This window comes from Sceloporus undulatus, chromosome 1 (genome assembly GCF_019175285.1).
Source record: "Sceloporus undulatus isolate JIND9_A2432 ecotype Alabama chromosome 1, SceUnd_v1.1, whole genome shotgun sequence".
In the NCBI taxonomy this organism is placed as follows: domain Eukaryota; kingdom Metazoa; phylum Chordata; class Lepidosauria; order Squamata; family Phrynosomatidae; genus Sceloporus; species Sceloporus undulatus.
This window is the reverse complement of record NC_056522.1, coordinates 321008586-321019751: the sequence shown is the minus strand read 5'-3', so window position 1 is coordinate 321019751 and position 11166 is coordinate 321008586. Positions and strand designations below refer to the sequence as shown.

General features: G+C 44.0%; 1 protein-coding gene across 1 annotated transcript in view; it reads right to left on the bottom strand.

Moving 5' to 3' along the window:
- Positions 1–9926, bottom strand: part of RHOV (ras homolog family member V) — a 52684-nt gene extending 42758 nt beyond the window's left edge. The window contains exon 1 of the mRNA XM_042446501.1: positions 9661–9926. The gene's annotated coding sequence lies outside the window, so the exon portion shown is untranslated. The remainder of the gene's footprint in view (positions 1–9660) is intronic.
- Positions 9927–11166: the final 1240 nt, after the last annotated feature.

Here is an 11166-nt window from a genome sequence, read left to right as displayed (position 1 = left end):
CCAGGGAAAAAGGTGGAGGCCGACCGCGATCGCTGCGATCTCCACCTCCTCCCCTGCCCTTTAGGAGGCCCAGGCCTCCTTTAAGGCCTGGGAAGGAGCATGATTGCCGTCTGCGATCGCGGCCGGCCTCCACCTTCTTCCCTGGCCTCTCAGGAAGCCAGGGAAGGAGCGCGATTGGCGGCAATCGGCAGCAGGACCGGGCTGGGGCCGGTCCCAAGGCCTCGGGCCATAGGTTGCCGACCCCGTGTTAAGGGCTCCAGTATCACTTCTGTTCAGCTATTGCTTTCGGTGTGACAGTTTTATTCTGCTGGTATGATATATTCATTCTGATATTCCAGCAGTGCTATGGTATGAGTGGGTGTCATTGTCCTCTTCTTCCCCTCACTGTCCTCAGGCAGAGTCACTTCTGTCACTTTCAGTGTCGAGACATAGAGGGCAACATGGTGTGGAGGAACCATGGCCTGTTACAGACTGCCAAAATAAAGCTGCTTTGGGTCTCTTTGGAGGTATGCTCTTTAAATGATGCATGGGTCCTAAGAGTCCGGAGGTCGCACCAAAGCCACACTCCATTCCTAAGCACAGGAGGGCAGCTTTGGTGCAGCTTCCGGATTCTTAGGATGCATGCATCATTTAAACAGCATACCTCCAAAGAGACCCGAAGCAGCTTTATTTTGGCAGTCTGTAACAGACCCATGTTTCTTTTACTCTTTTCCCCAGCATTTTATTTTTTATAATTTCTTTTGCCATAATTGCACTATAGTGCTGCTGTGATAGATCTCCAACATGCTGCAATTACTCAAAAATGATTTCAACAGATGGATAGACGCATGTTGCAAACATGTGAATGAGGTAGTAGATTATTAGCTGTATTGAGCACGCATGTAATTTCAATTGACAGAGCAAAGAAGCATCAATACTGTGCAATTGTGACAAAAATAGGAAAGAAAAAATAAGCAGTATGCATGCGCTATATAGGATGGACATGGAGAGGAAGTAAGTGTCAGCAAAGCAATGTGGAATGACTGATTGAAGGAATGTGTATCACCCAAGTGGCACCATAGTACTAATGCAGAGAAGGTATGATAGTGATTTTTCCATACTGGTATGTTTCCGTTTGCTTAAACAACACAATTGCTGTGAGATAACAGGTTAGTGTGATAAAGGCCTTTGTTATTTTACTTTGGATATATTGGACATGACTCATTAGAAAGGATGTTAATGTTCAGTAAAGTGGAGGGCAGTAGGAAAAGAGGAAGCTCACATTACAGATGGATTTGTTCAACCAAAGATACCATGGCCTTGAGCTTGAAAACCTGAACAGGGCGTTTGGTTAGTAGGGGCTTAGTCATATTGCATGTTACCGAGTATGGATTTATGTAAAATTTTGGGTGCCATGCAGTCTGAAGCCATGACCCCTGACTGACCCCACAGCGATCCGCCATTAACCTAAGAGTGAGGAGACCACGTAGCCAGCTGCCCTGCCAAGGCATGGTCTTAGGAAAAAGGTAGATTTAAACCTTTCAGAGGAAGTTTTTGGGAGTTGCAAAACCAGATTCGCAGGGACCAGCACAAGGAAGACAATAGCTGTGACTTCCTTCTTAATGAGCCAGTGATTAGCTTAACGGCTCGGCCATCAAGGTAACTGCTCTCCCGAAAAGTGTCAGACCTCATGCATTGTGCAACTATTGTGTAGCTTTCGGCTTAGACAAAGCCCAAGCAGTCAACGCCTTTGTCTCGCAGGCAAGCCATTGCCTGAGGATATGTTTAGCCCTATATAAGATCCAAGTTTTCAGCTCCACTTTGGGCTTTTGAGCATTCAGTTGTTTGAGCTTGAGATTCCAAAGAGCATCCTTGATCCTCTGAAATCACTGAGCGAAGCCAAGCTCACTGTCACCGGGCCTCTAGTTAGCTTTGCCCACCAGAACTCAGCTCCTAAGCCACCGTGGCCGTTCCTTTCTTTTCCCGTCCCCGCGGCTGTGATCCACTATCCATCCTACATTACATCCGACTTCCTGGAGAAGACGTCTAAAGTAATATTCCCAACGGTGCCTCTCTCTTCCTTCCTTTACTCCCCAATCTCACCCCTCCCCTGCTACAGCATTGAATGTGTGTGTGCGTGTGTGATCCCTTGTGTTGTGTGACTTTAATAAATGTTCATAGTTTAATTGCACCTCATTGGTATCCGAGTCTCTTTCTCTTGGGGGTGGACTAGGCGACCTCTGGTATACATCTAGGGACACGATCCTGTGTGTGCGTTGTTAGGACATGCCTCTCGTATTTGAGCTAATTAAAATTCCCCTAATTCGATCCTTCCTAACATGCAGAATTATAATACTACTGTTTCACTTTAGCTGTCATTGGACCTTATCAAACGGAGCCTTACCGTGGGTAAAACGTTCCTGAACTGTTGCAAAAGCGCGAAGGTGTGATCGTTCGTTGCACTTCTCAAATGTCATTGAGGCATCCCACTTTTCTTCAGTTGTCAAATTGTTCACAGAGAAGCCATTTTTTAAATAACGGGATATCCTGTTATTCAAAAAACAGCTTCTCCGCGAACACTTCGTCAACGGGAGAGAAGTGGGATGCTTCAATGATTCATGCTTCTGCAACGATTCAGGAACATTTTGCAAGCATTTTACCCATGGTAAGTTCCTCTGTGTGATAAGGTCCATTGTTCTGTTCTATGGAACTGTGGAATTTGCAGTTTAAGGAGGGGCTTTTCTAATTTTCAGCCAGAGAGCTCTAGTGCTTCACCAGACTACCAATCCTAGGATGGAATCATGGCAGTCAAAGTAAAATAAGCGCTATGATTCTGTAGTGTGAATGGCCCCAGGCCATTCTGAGATATCTCATTCATTTGATCTCCATAAGTCAAAGCCAACTTGACAGCAGATAACAACAACAACAACAAATAGGATAGCATCTTATATGTGTACACAGAAATAAAGCTCATTGAGTTCAGTTTGGCTTACTTCCAGATAAGTGGGTTTTAGGATTGTACCCTAAGTGACTAATGAGCTGATGTGAAAATTCCTAGTGTCACAATCATTGGTACAGCTGATCCCACAACTATAGGATGTTTAGCAGAGAAGGATTAGGAAAGTGACATGTACACACACCCTTCTGTAAGCTCTTTTGGTAACATTAGTATCCTAGACCCACTTTGGGGGTCGTATCAAAAGGAACAATAGCTACTGATGCTTTTACTAAGGATTATGCAATAGATTTTATCTTTGTATGCTCTTAGTGCAACAGCTCTAAGTTCCATTCTCATTTTGCACAGAGAACTGAGGGATAGCTAATCCCTGAAAGGCGTATAGAAAGAGGTCGCAACCCAACTCTAGGTCTTGCACATGTCTAAACTATCTTGCAATCCGCATGTACAACAAGTCTGGTGTGAATGCTTGTGGGGCCAATGTGTAGCAAATTTGCATGCAGATATATGACTTAAACTGAGGAGCCCTACAGTTCTGAAGCGGAAATGTTATTCTAACTGGAATCTCCTCATCAGCAAAGCATGTCGAGATGTTTGAGGATCTGGTTCAGAATGCCTTGTACATGTTTGACCTAACTTGAAAGTGCTAAAAGCTTGTAACATTTTCTATGTCTCAGCAGACTTTTTCATCAGCATGGCTCTACCCTACTAAGGCTACATGGTCACTTTCTGATCTTTCCTCCTCAGTGATCTGGGCAGGGGACACAGAGTAAAGTGTCCTCTGCTCTCCCCAACAAGGTCAGTATAACCTAGTAGGATCCCCACACAATTGTCAAAGTAGTGCTTCAAGCATTATTGGGTGACTGGGTCTAACTTCCCTTTTAGGTTCCCACAATGCCTGAATGATGCTAAGTTAGGGACATTGTGGGGAAATTTTATGCCCAACCAGAGGAGGGGAGGATTACAGCTCCTCCAGACCAGGCATCAACAGTGGGCTCTTCCAAGTGGCTTGTCATGCAACCAGATAACAAGTAACACCGGATGAATTTCCTCTTTTACATAACTATTGAAAAGTGCATGAGGTCTCTCCAGTTTTCACTCTGGCAAGAATAGCCAGTGTCTCAAGAATGTCAGGTGCTGATGCTATCCTAGGAACAATTTATCTGTCTTAGGGATCAGTGGCTTTACTTGCTCTGGGAGCCAAATCTTTGACACCAGCATCTACCACAAAGTGCACAAAGTCTGGAAATTACCCAAAATGCACTTGTAGGTTTTATTTTTGGGCCCTTGGGATAACCTTGCCACCACTTCCTCCAAAACTACTGCTTGCAGGAAGTCTCCAGGAATACAAGAAAAGCTTTTTTTTGTACATTGCAGCATTGGTGAAGGCTGCAAAAATGGCCTTTGGACCACCTTCAAGCTGCAATTTGTCCCGCTGTTCTAACTTTCCATCTAGAGATGGCTCAGGAGGTGATTCTAAAGGAAGGGTGAATCAAGCACTTGTTGCCACCATTCTAACAACGCAACTGCCATACTCTCTTGAGTTTTGGCTTGTCAACAGGGAGTGGCTACTGCTGTAGTTAATTTGATTGTTTATTCACATCTCTCTTGAAATATCTGTTGTCTTTTTACTGGCACACTCCTAAATTCTGACAGCAGCTCAATGAAGTGACTTCTTCACCCTCTGGGAATTCTCTTAATCTGAACAATTAATTTATTTGCAGCAACAACAAAACCCATTGTACCTACTGGTTTCTTTCTCATAGGTTATCTGGCTCCTAGTATCTAAAACTTGCAGGTACAATTTGATTTAAATACAAAGAACTTTCAAACAATAGTCTCCCTACACTGTTTTTCTAACTAAAATATCTCTTTGCTCAGGAAAAGTCCAGAACTGAACACCTAGTGCAATGGATCAGGAACAGGGAATATGTAGCTCTGTAAAATGTTGCTGGACTGACCCTCTTAATCCCTCACAGTTCCCCCCAATGTGGAGCCCATTGTGCCTTGCCATATAAACTAATACCAAATGTAGCTAAATCAATACCAGCATCTACCACAAGGTGTACAAAGTACAAACTTTAAAAAAAACTAAATATAGTTTAAAACCATACAGTTTAAAAACAATTAAATAAATATTAATTTAAAACACTTAAAACAGTCGCTGCTAAGCCTCGGAGGAGGCGTGTGGTCGTAGTGGGGGACTCCTTGCTGAGGGGTACAGAAGCAGTGATTTGTAGGCCTGACAAGATGTCTCGAGAGGTGTGTTGTCTTCCAGGTGCAAAGATCCATGATGTGACAGAGAGACTGACAAGACTGGTCAAGCCTACTGACAAATACCCCTTCCTTTTGGTCCACGTGGGAACTAATGATACTGCAAGACACAGCCTTCAGGACATGAAAAGGGATTACGAGGCGCTTGGTAGGAAGCTGAAAGGAAAGGATGTACAGGTTGTCATCTCGTCTCTTCTGCCAGTTGAAGGGCATGGTCCAGGAAGGGAGAGGAAAATAGCAGATGTGAACAACTGGCTCCGCAGATGGTGCCGCCGAGAAGGATTTGAATTCTTCGATCATGGGCTGCGGTTCCATGAGGAGGGACTTCTTGCAACGGACGGGTTGTATCTCACGCCAGTTGGAAGAAATTTTTTGCCAACAGTCTCAAGAACTTGATCAGGAGGGCTTTAAACTGAGTTCCGTGGGGAAGGGAGACAATATTAAGGAAGGCGAAAGGGAGGGCGAAAATAGTCAAACTGACATAGAGGAAACAAGAAAAAAAGTGCAAGGACCCAACAGTGGGAGGCAAAAAAACTTGCACAGGCAGCAAGTAAAAGGGACCCATGGTCTGCGATGTCTCTACACTAATGCACAGAGCATGGGAAATAAGCAAGATGAACTCGAACTCCTAATACAACAAAGTAAATATGATATAATAGGCATCACTGAAACCTGGTGGGATGAGTCTCATGATTGGAATGTGGAAATAGAGGGGTATAACCTTTTTAAGAGAAATAGGCCAAACAGGAAAGGAGGAGGAATAGCACTATATGTCAGAGATACTTACACCAGTGAAGAGATCCAGGACGGGAGGCCGCCTTCGGACTGAAACCATCCCGACACCTCAGCAACAAGCCAGGACCGAGGAGGGATGAGTAACACCTGGGGGAAGGTGGGGGAGTGGGCGTGCTGGTGGGAGCGGCACGCATATAGCCGGCCTGCCTGGCTTCCTTCCCCGTCCCACCCCCGTGCCTGCCTCCAAGGAACTGTGCGAGTTGCTGCTGCTGCTGTCGCTGCCGGGCGGCTCCCTGGGCGGAGAGGACACCTGTACTTCCGCGCATCGCCACAGGGAGGCCGCCTTCGGACTGAAACCATCCCGACACCTCAGCAACAAGCCAGGACCGAGGAGGGATGAGTAACACCTGGGGGAAGGCGGGGGAGTGGGCGTGCTGGTGGGAGCGGCGCGCATATAGCCGGCCTGCCTGGCTTCCTTCCCTGTCCCACCCCCGTGCCTGCCTCCAAGGAACTGTGCGAGTTGCTGCTGCTGCTGTCGCTGTCGGGCGGCTCCCTGGGCAGAGAGGACACCTGCGCTTCTGCGCATCGCCACAGGGAGGCCGCCTTCGGACTGAAACCATCACAACTGCGCAGTTGCGCAACTATTTTGTCCTGGGGGAGGCAGGCACTGAGCTGTGCCCCGGCTAGCTTGTTGTAAATTTGATATTGTATTTTATTGTATTGTGCTGTTTTGCTGCTGGCTGTATTGAGATATGCATTGTTATTGTTATGTACTGAGATTTGTATTGATGTTTACTGTATTGAAATGTATTGCTATATGCTATTGCTATTGTGATGTATTGAGATTTGTATTGATATTTGTTGTACTGAGATATGCATTGTTATGTTATTGTTATGTGAATCTGTTGTAAACCGCCTTGATTAAGTTTTTAGAAGGGCGGTATACAAATAAACCTTATTATTATTATTATTATTATTATTATTATTATTATTATTATTATTATTATTATCAATCCTGGAAGCCAGGTGGAGAGCATCTGGATAAAAATTAAAGGGGAGGGAAACAACAAGGATGTTACGGTGGGAGTCTACTACAGACCCCCAAGTCAGACTGAGGAATTGGATGATGTCTTTCTAGAACAGATGACCACACAGTCAGAAAGGAGAGATGTAGTAGTGATGGGTGACTTCAACTATCCTGATATTTGCTGGAAGTCAAACTCAGCAAAATCCTCAAGGTCTAGCAAATTCCTCACTTGCCTGGAAGACAATTTTATTGTCCAAAAGGTGGAAGAGGTAACAAGGGGTTCAACTATTCTAGATCTGATCCTAACCAACAAGGATGACTTGGTTAATGGGGTGCAAGTGGTGGGATCCTTAGGTAGAAGTGACCATGCTCTCCTGGAGTTTGTAATATAGTGGAAAGGAGAAGCCAGGCATAGTCAAACACACATTCTAGATTTTAGGAGAGCGGATTTCAGTAAACTTAGAGAAGTATTGAGGGCAATTCCATGGTCAGAAATACTAAAAGATAAAGGAGTTCAGGACGGATGGGACTCTCAAAAGGGAGATACTGAAAGCACAATTTCAAACAGTTCCAATGAAAAAGAAAAATGGGAGGTGTCTCAAGAAACCAGGATGGATGACTAAGGAACTTTCAACTGAGCTAAGTTTGAAACGGAACATGTATAAGAAATGGAAAAAAGGGGGAAATCACGAAAAAGGAATTCAAAGAAATAGCAGGCATGTGCAGGGGTAAAGTCAGAAAAGCTAAAGCGCAGAATGAACTCAGACTTGCTAGAGAGGTTAAAAACAATAAAAAGGGCTATTTTGGATATGTCCGCAGCAAAAGTAAGAAGAAGGAAATGGTAGGGCCACTGCATCGAGAGGATGGCAAAATATTAACAGGGGACAGAGAAAAGGCAGAATTACTCAACACCTTCTTTGCCTCAGTCTTCTCAGAAAAGGAAAAGGGTGCTCAACCTGAGGATAATGGAGCAGAGGACAGAATTGGGGAATTTCAGCACAGAATAAGTAAAGAGATAGTAGAGGAACACCTTGTTAATCTAAATGAATTTAAGTCTGCGGGACCAGATGAACTCCATCCAAGGGTACTAAAAGAACTGGCAAATGTAATATTGGAGCCATTGGCAATAATCTTTGAAAACTCCTGGAAAAAAGGAGAGATCCCAGCAGACTGGTTGAGGGCAAACGTTGTTCCCATCTTCAAAAAGGGGAAAAAAGAGGATCCCAACAATTATCGTCCAGTTAGTCTGACATCAGTAATAGGAAAGATTCTGGAGCAGATAATTAAACAAAGAGTCTGTGAACATCTAGATGGCAATTCCATAATGACAAAACTCAACATGGGTTTCAGAGAAACAAGTCATGCCAGACAAATCTAATCTCTTTCTTTGATAAAATTACCAGCTTGATAGATGAAGGGAATGCTGTGGATATAGTATATCTTGAATTCAGTAAGGCCTTTGACAAGGTTTCCCATGGCATTCTTGCAAACAAGCTTGTAAAATGTGGACTAGACAAGGTAACTGTTACGTGGATTTGTAATTGGTTGACTGGCCGAACCCAAAGGGTGCTCAACAATGGCTCCTTTTCATCCTGGAGAGAAGTGACCAGTGGAGTCCCACAGGGCTCTGTCCTGGGCCCAGTGTTAATTCAACATCTTTATCAATGACTTGGATGACAGAATTGGGAGCATACTTATCAAATTTGCAGATGACACCAAATTAGGAGGAATAGCTAATACCCCAGAGGACAGGATCAAGATTCAAAATCACCTGAATAGACTAGAAAGCTGGGCCAAAGCTAACAAAATGAAATTCAACACGGAGAAATGTAAGGTATTGCACTTAGGGCGGAAAAATAAAATGCACAAATATAGGATGGGTGACACCTGGCTGAATGAAACTACGTGTGAAAGGGATCTAGGAGTCCAAGTAGACTACAAGTTGAACATGAGTGAACAGTGTGATGCGGCAGCTAAAAAGGCCAATGCAATTTTAGGCTGTATCAATAAAAGTATAGTGTCTAGATCAAGAGAAGTAATAGTGCCACTGTATTCTGCTCTGGTCAGGCCCCACCTAGAATATTGTGTCCAGTTCTGGGCGCCACAATTCAGAAAGGACATTGAGAAATTGGAGCGTGTCCAAAGGAGGGCGACAAAAATGGTGAAAGGTCTGGAAACCATGCCCTATGAGGAACGACTTAGGGAGCTGGGGATGTTTAGCCTGGAGAAAAGAAGGTTAAGAGGTGATATGATAGCCCTGTTTAAATATTTGAAAGGATGTCATGTTGAAGAGGGAGCAAGCTTGTTTTCTGCTGCTCCAGAGAACAGGACCTGGAACAATGGATGCAAGCTACAGGAAAAGAGATTCCACCTGAACATTAGGAGGAACTTCCTGACAGTAAGGGCTGTTCGATAGTGGAATGCATTCCCTCGGAGGGTGATAGAGTCTCCTTCTTTGGAGGGCTTTAAACAGAGGCTGGATGGCCATCTGTCAGGGATGCTTTGATTTGGATTTCCTGCATGGCAGGGGGTTGGACTGGATGGCCCTAGTGGTCTCTTCCAACTCTACGATTCTATGATTCTATGATATGAAACATAGCAAAAAGTTAAAATCACAGCATACCCCATTAAAAGACTTTTCTGCAGCAAGTTATGAGCTGAAGTCTTGCATAAATAAAAATGTGTTTACCTGTAGGTGAGAAGACAGTAGAGAGGGTGCCAACGAAGCCTCCTGTGGAAGAGAGTTCCAGAGCCTAAGAGCAGACACCAAGATGGTTCTCTCCCATGTCCTCATCAGATGTAAGGGTGGTGGGAGTGAAAGAAAACCCTCCTCTGAGACTCAGTCAGATTCATATGGGGAGATACTGACTCTCACATAATCTGGACCAAAGACATATTGGTTTTTTTAGGTCATAACCGTAACCAGGGGTATATCTATATACACTGTAGAAATAATGTAGCTCGATGCCACTTTAACTGCCATGACTCCATCCTACAGAAGCTTGGCATTTGTAGTTTTGTGAGGCATCAGCACTCTTTGGCAGAGATGGCTAAAGACCTTTTAAAACTGTGAATCCCAAGATTCCTTAGGATGGAGCTACATCACTTAAAGTGGTGTCAAACTGCATTATTTTTACAGCAGTAGTGGAAAACATGTGGCTGTTCAGATGTTGTTGCTCTTATGTCCCTTGACTAAGTTATGGGAACCATGTCATAGGGGTTTCTTGGCAAGATTTATTCAGAAGTCTGCCATTGTCTTCTTCAAAGGTGGAGAGAGTGTGGCTTGCCCAGTGATTATCTATGGCTGAATGAGGATTCAAACCATGGCCTCCTGGACTCCTAGTCCAACACTCAGACCTCTACACCATCCTGGTTCTCATCTCCAAGTACTGTATTGTCGGTCTGCATTTCCAAGCATTCTTAACTGTTGGATTTGCAGTCCAACAAAAGACAGAGGGTTGCATGATTGCCTAAGATTGCATCCCTGTGAAAATTAGCTAAAGAAATAAGCACTACTGAACATGGAGGAACTTGCTTCTGGACATGGCTGATATGAAAAAAAAAGTAGTAAAACTTGATTCTTTTACAGTAAATTCTACAGCACCCAAATAACTTGTAATTTTTTAAAAAATTATGTGATGGCATGATTGCAGTCTCCATTGGGGTCAGACATTTCTGAACAATTCAATAAGCAGATATGGTTATTTCTTTTACAGTATTTGCATACTTGTTGTTTGGTGTTGTGTGCCTTCAACTCATTTCCAACTTATGGCATCCCTATCACAGGGTTTTCTTGGCAAGATTTGTTAAGAGGAGGTTTGCCACTGCCTTCCCCTGAGGTTGAGAACGTGTTACTTGCCCAATCTCACCCAGTGGATTTAATGGCCAAGCAGGGAATTGAACCCTGGTTTTCAGTGTCATAGTCCAACACTTAAGCCACTATGCCACACTGGCTCCATGTCCTTTAATTTCCCTCAAGGCACTGTATTTAGATAATTTTAATACTGCCCTCTTCGCAATTTAGAATTGCATTAAATTTGGTCTGTTGTACCTAGCAACAACCCTGTACGGTAGGTTACTTAAAAGGAAAACTGTGATCACGTCAAGATGGCCAAGTATGGTCTCCCTGATCCATTCAAGTCTAATTTTCTATATAGTATATATTATAGTATTGGTTCTGCTTCCTTTTGGGGGG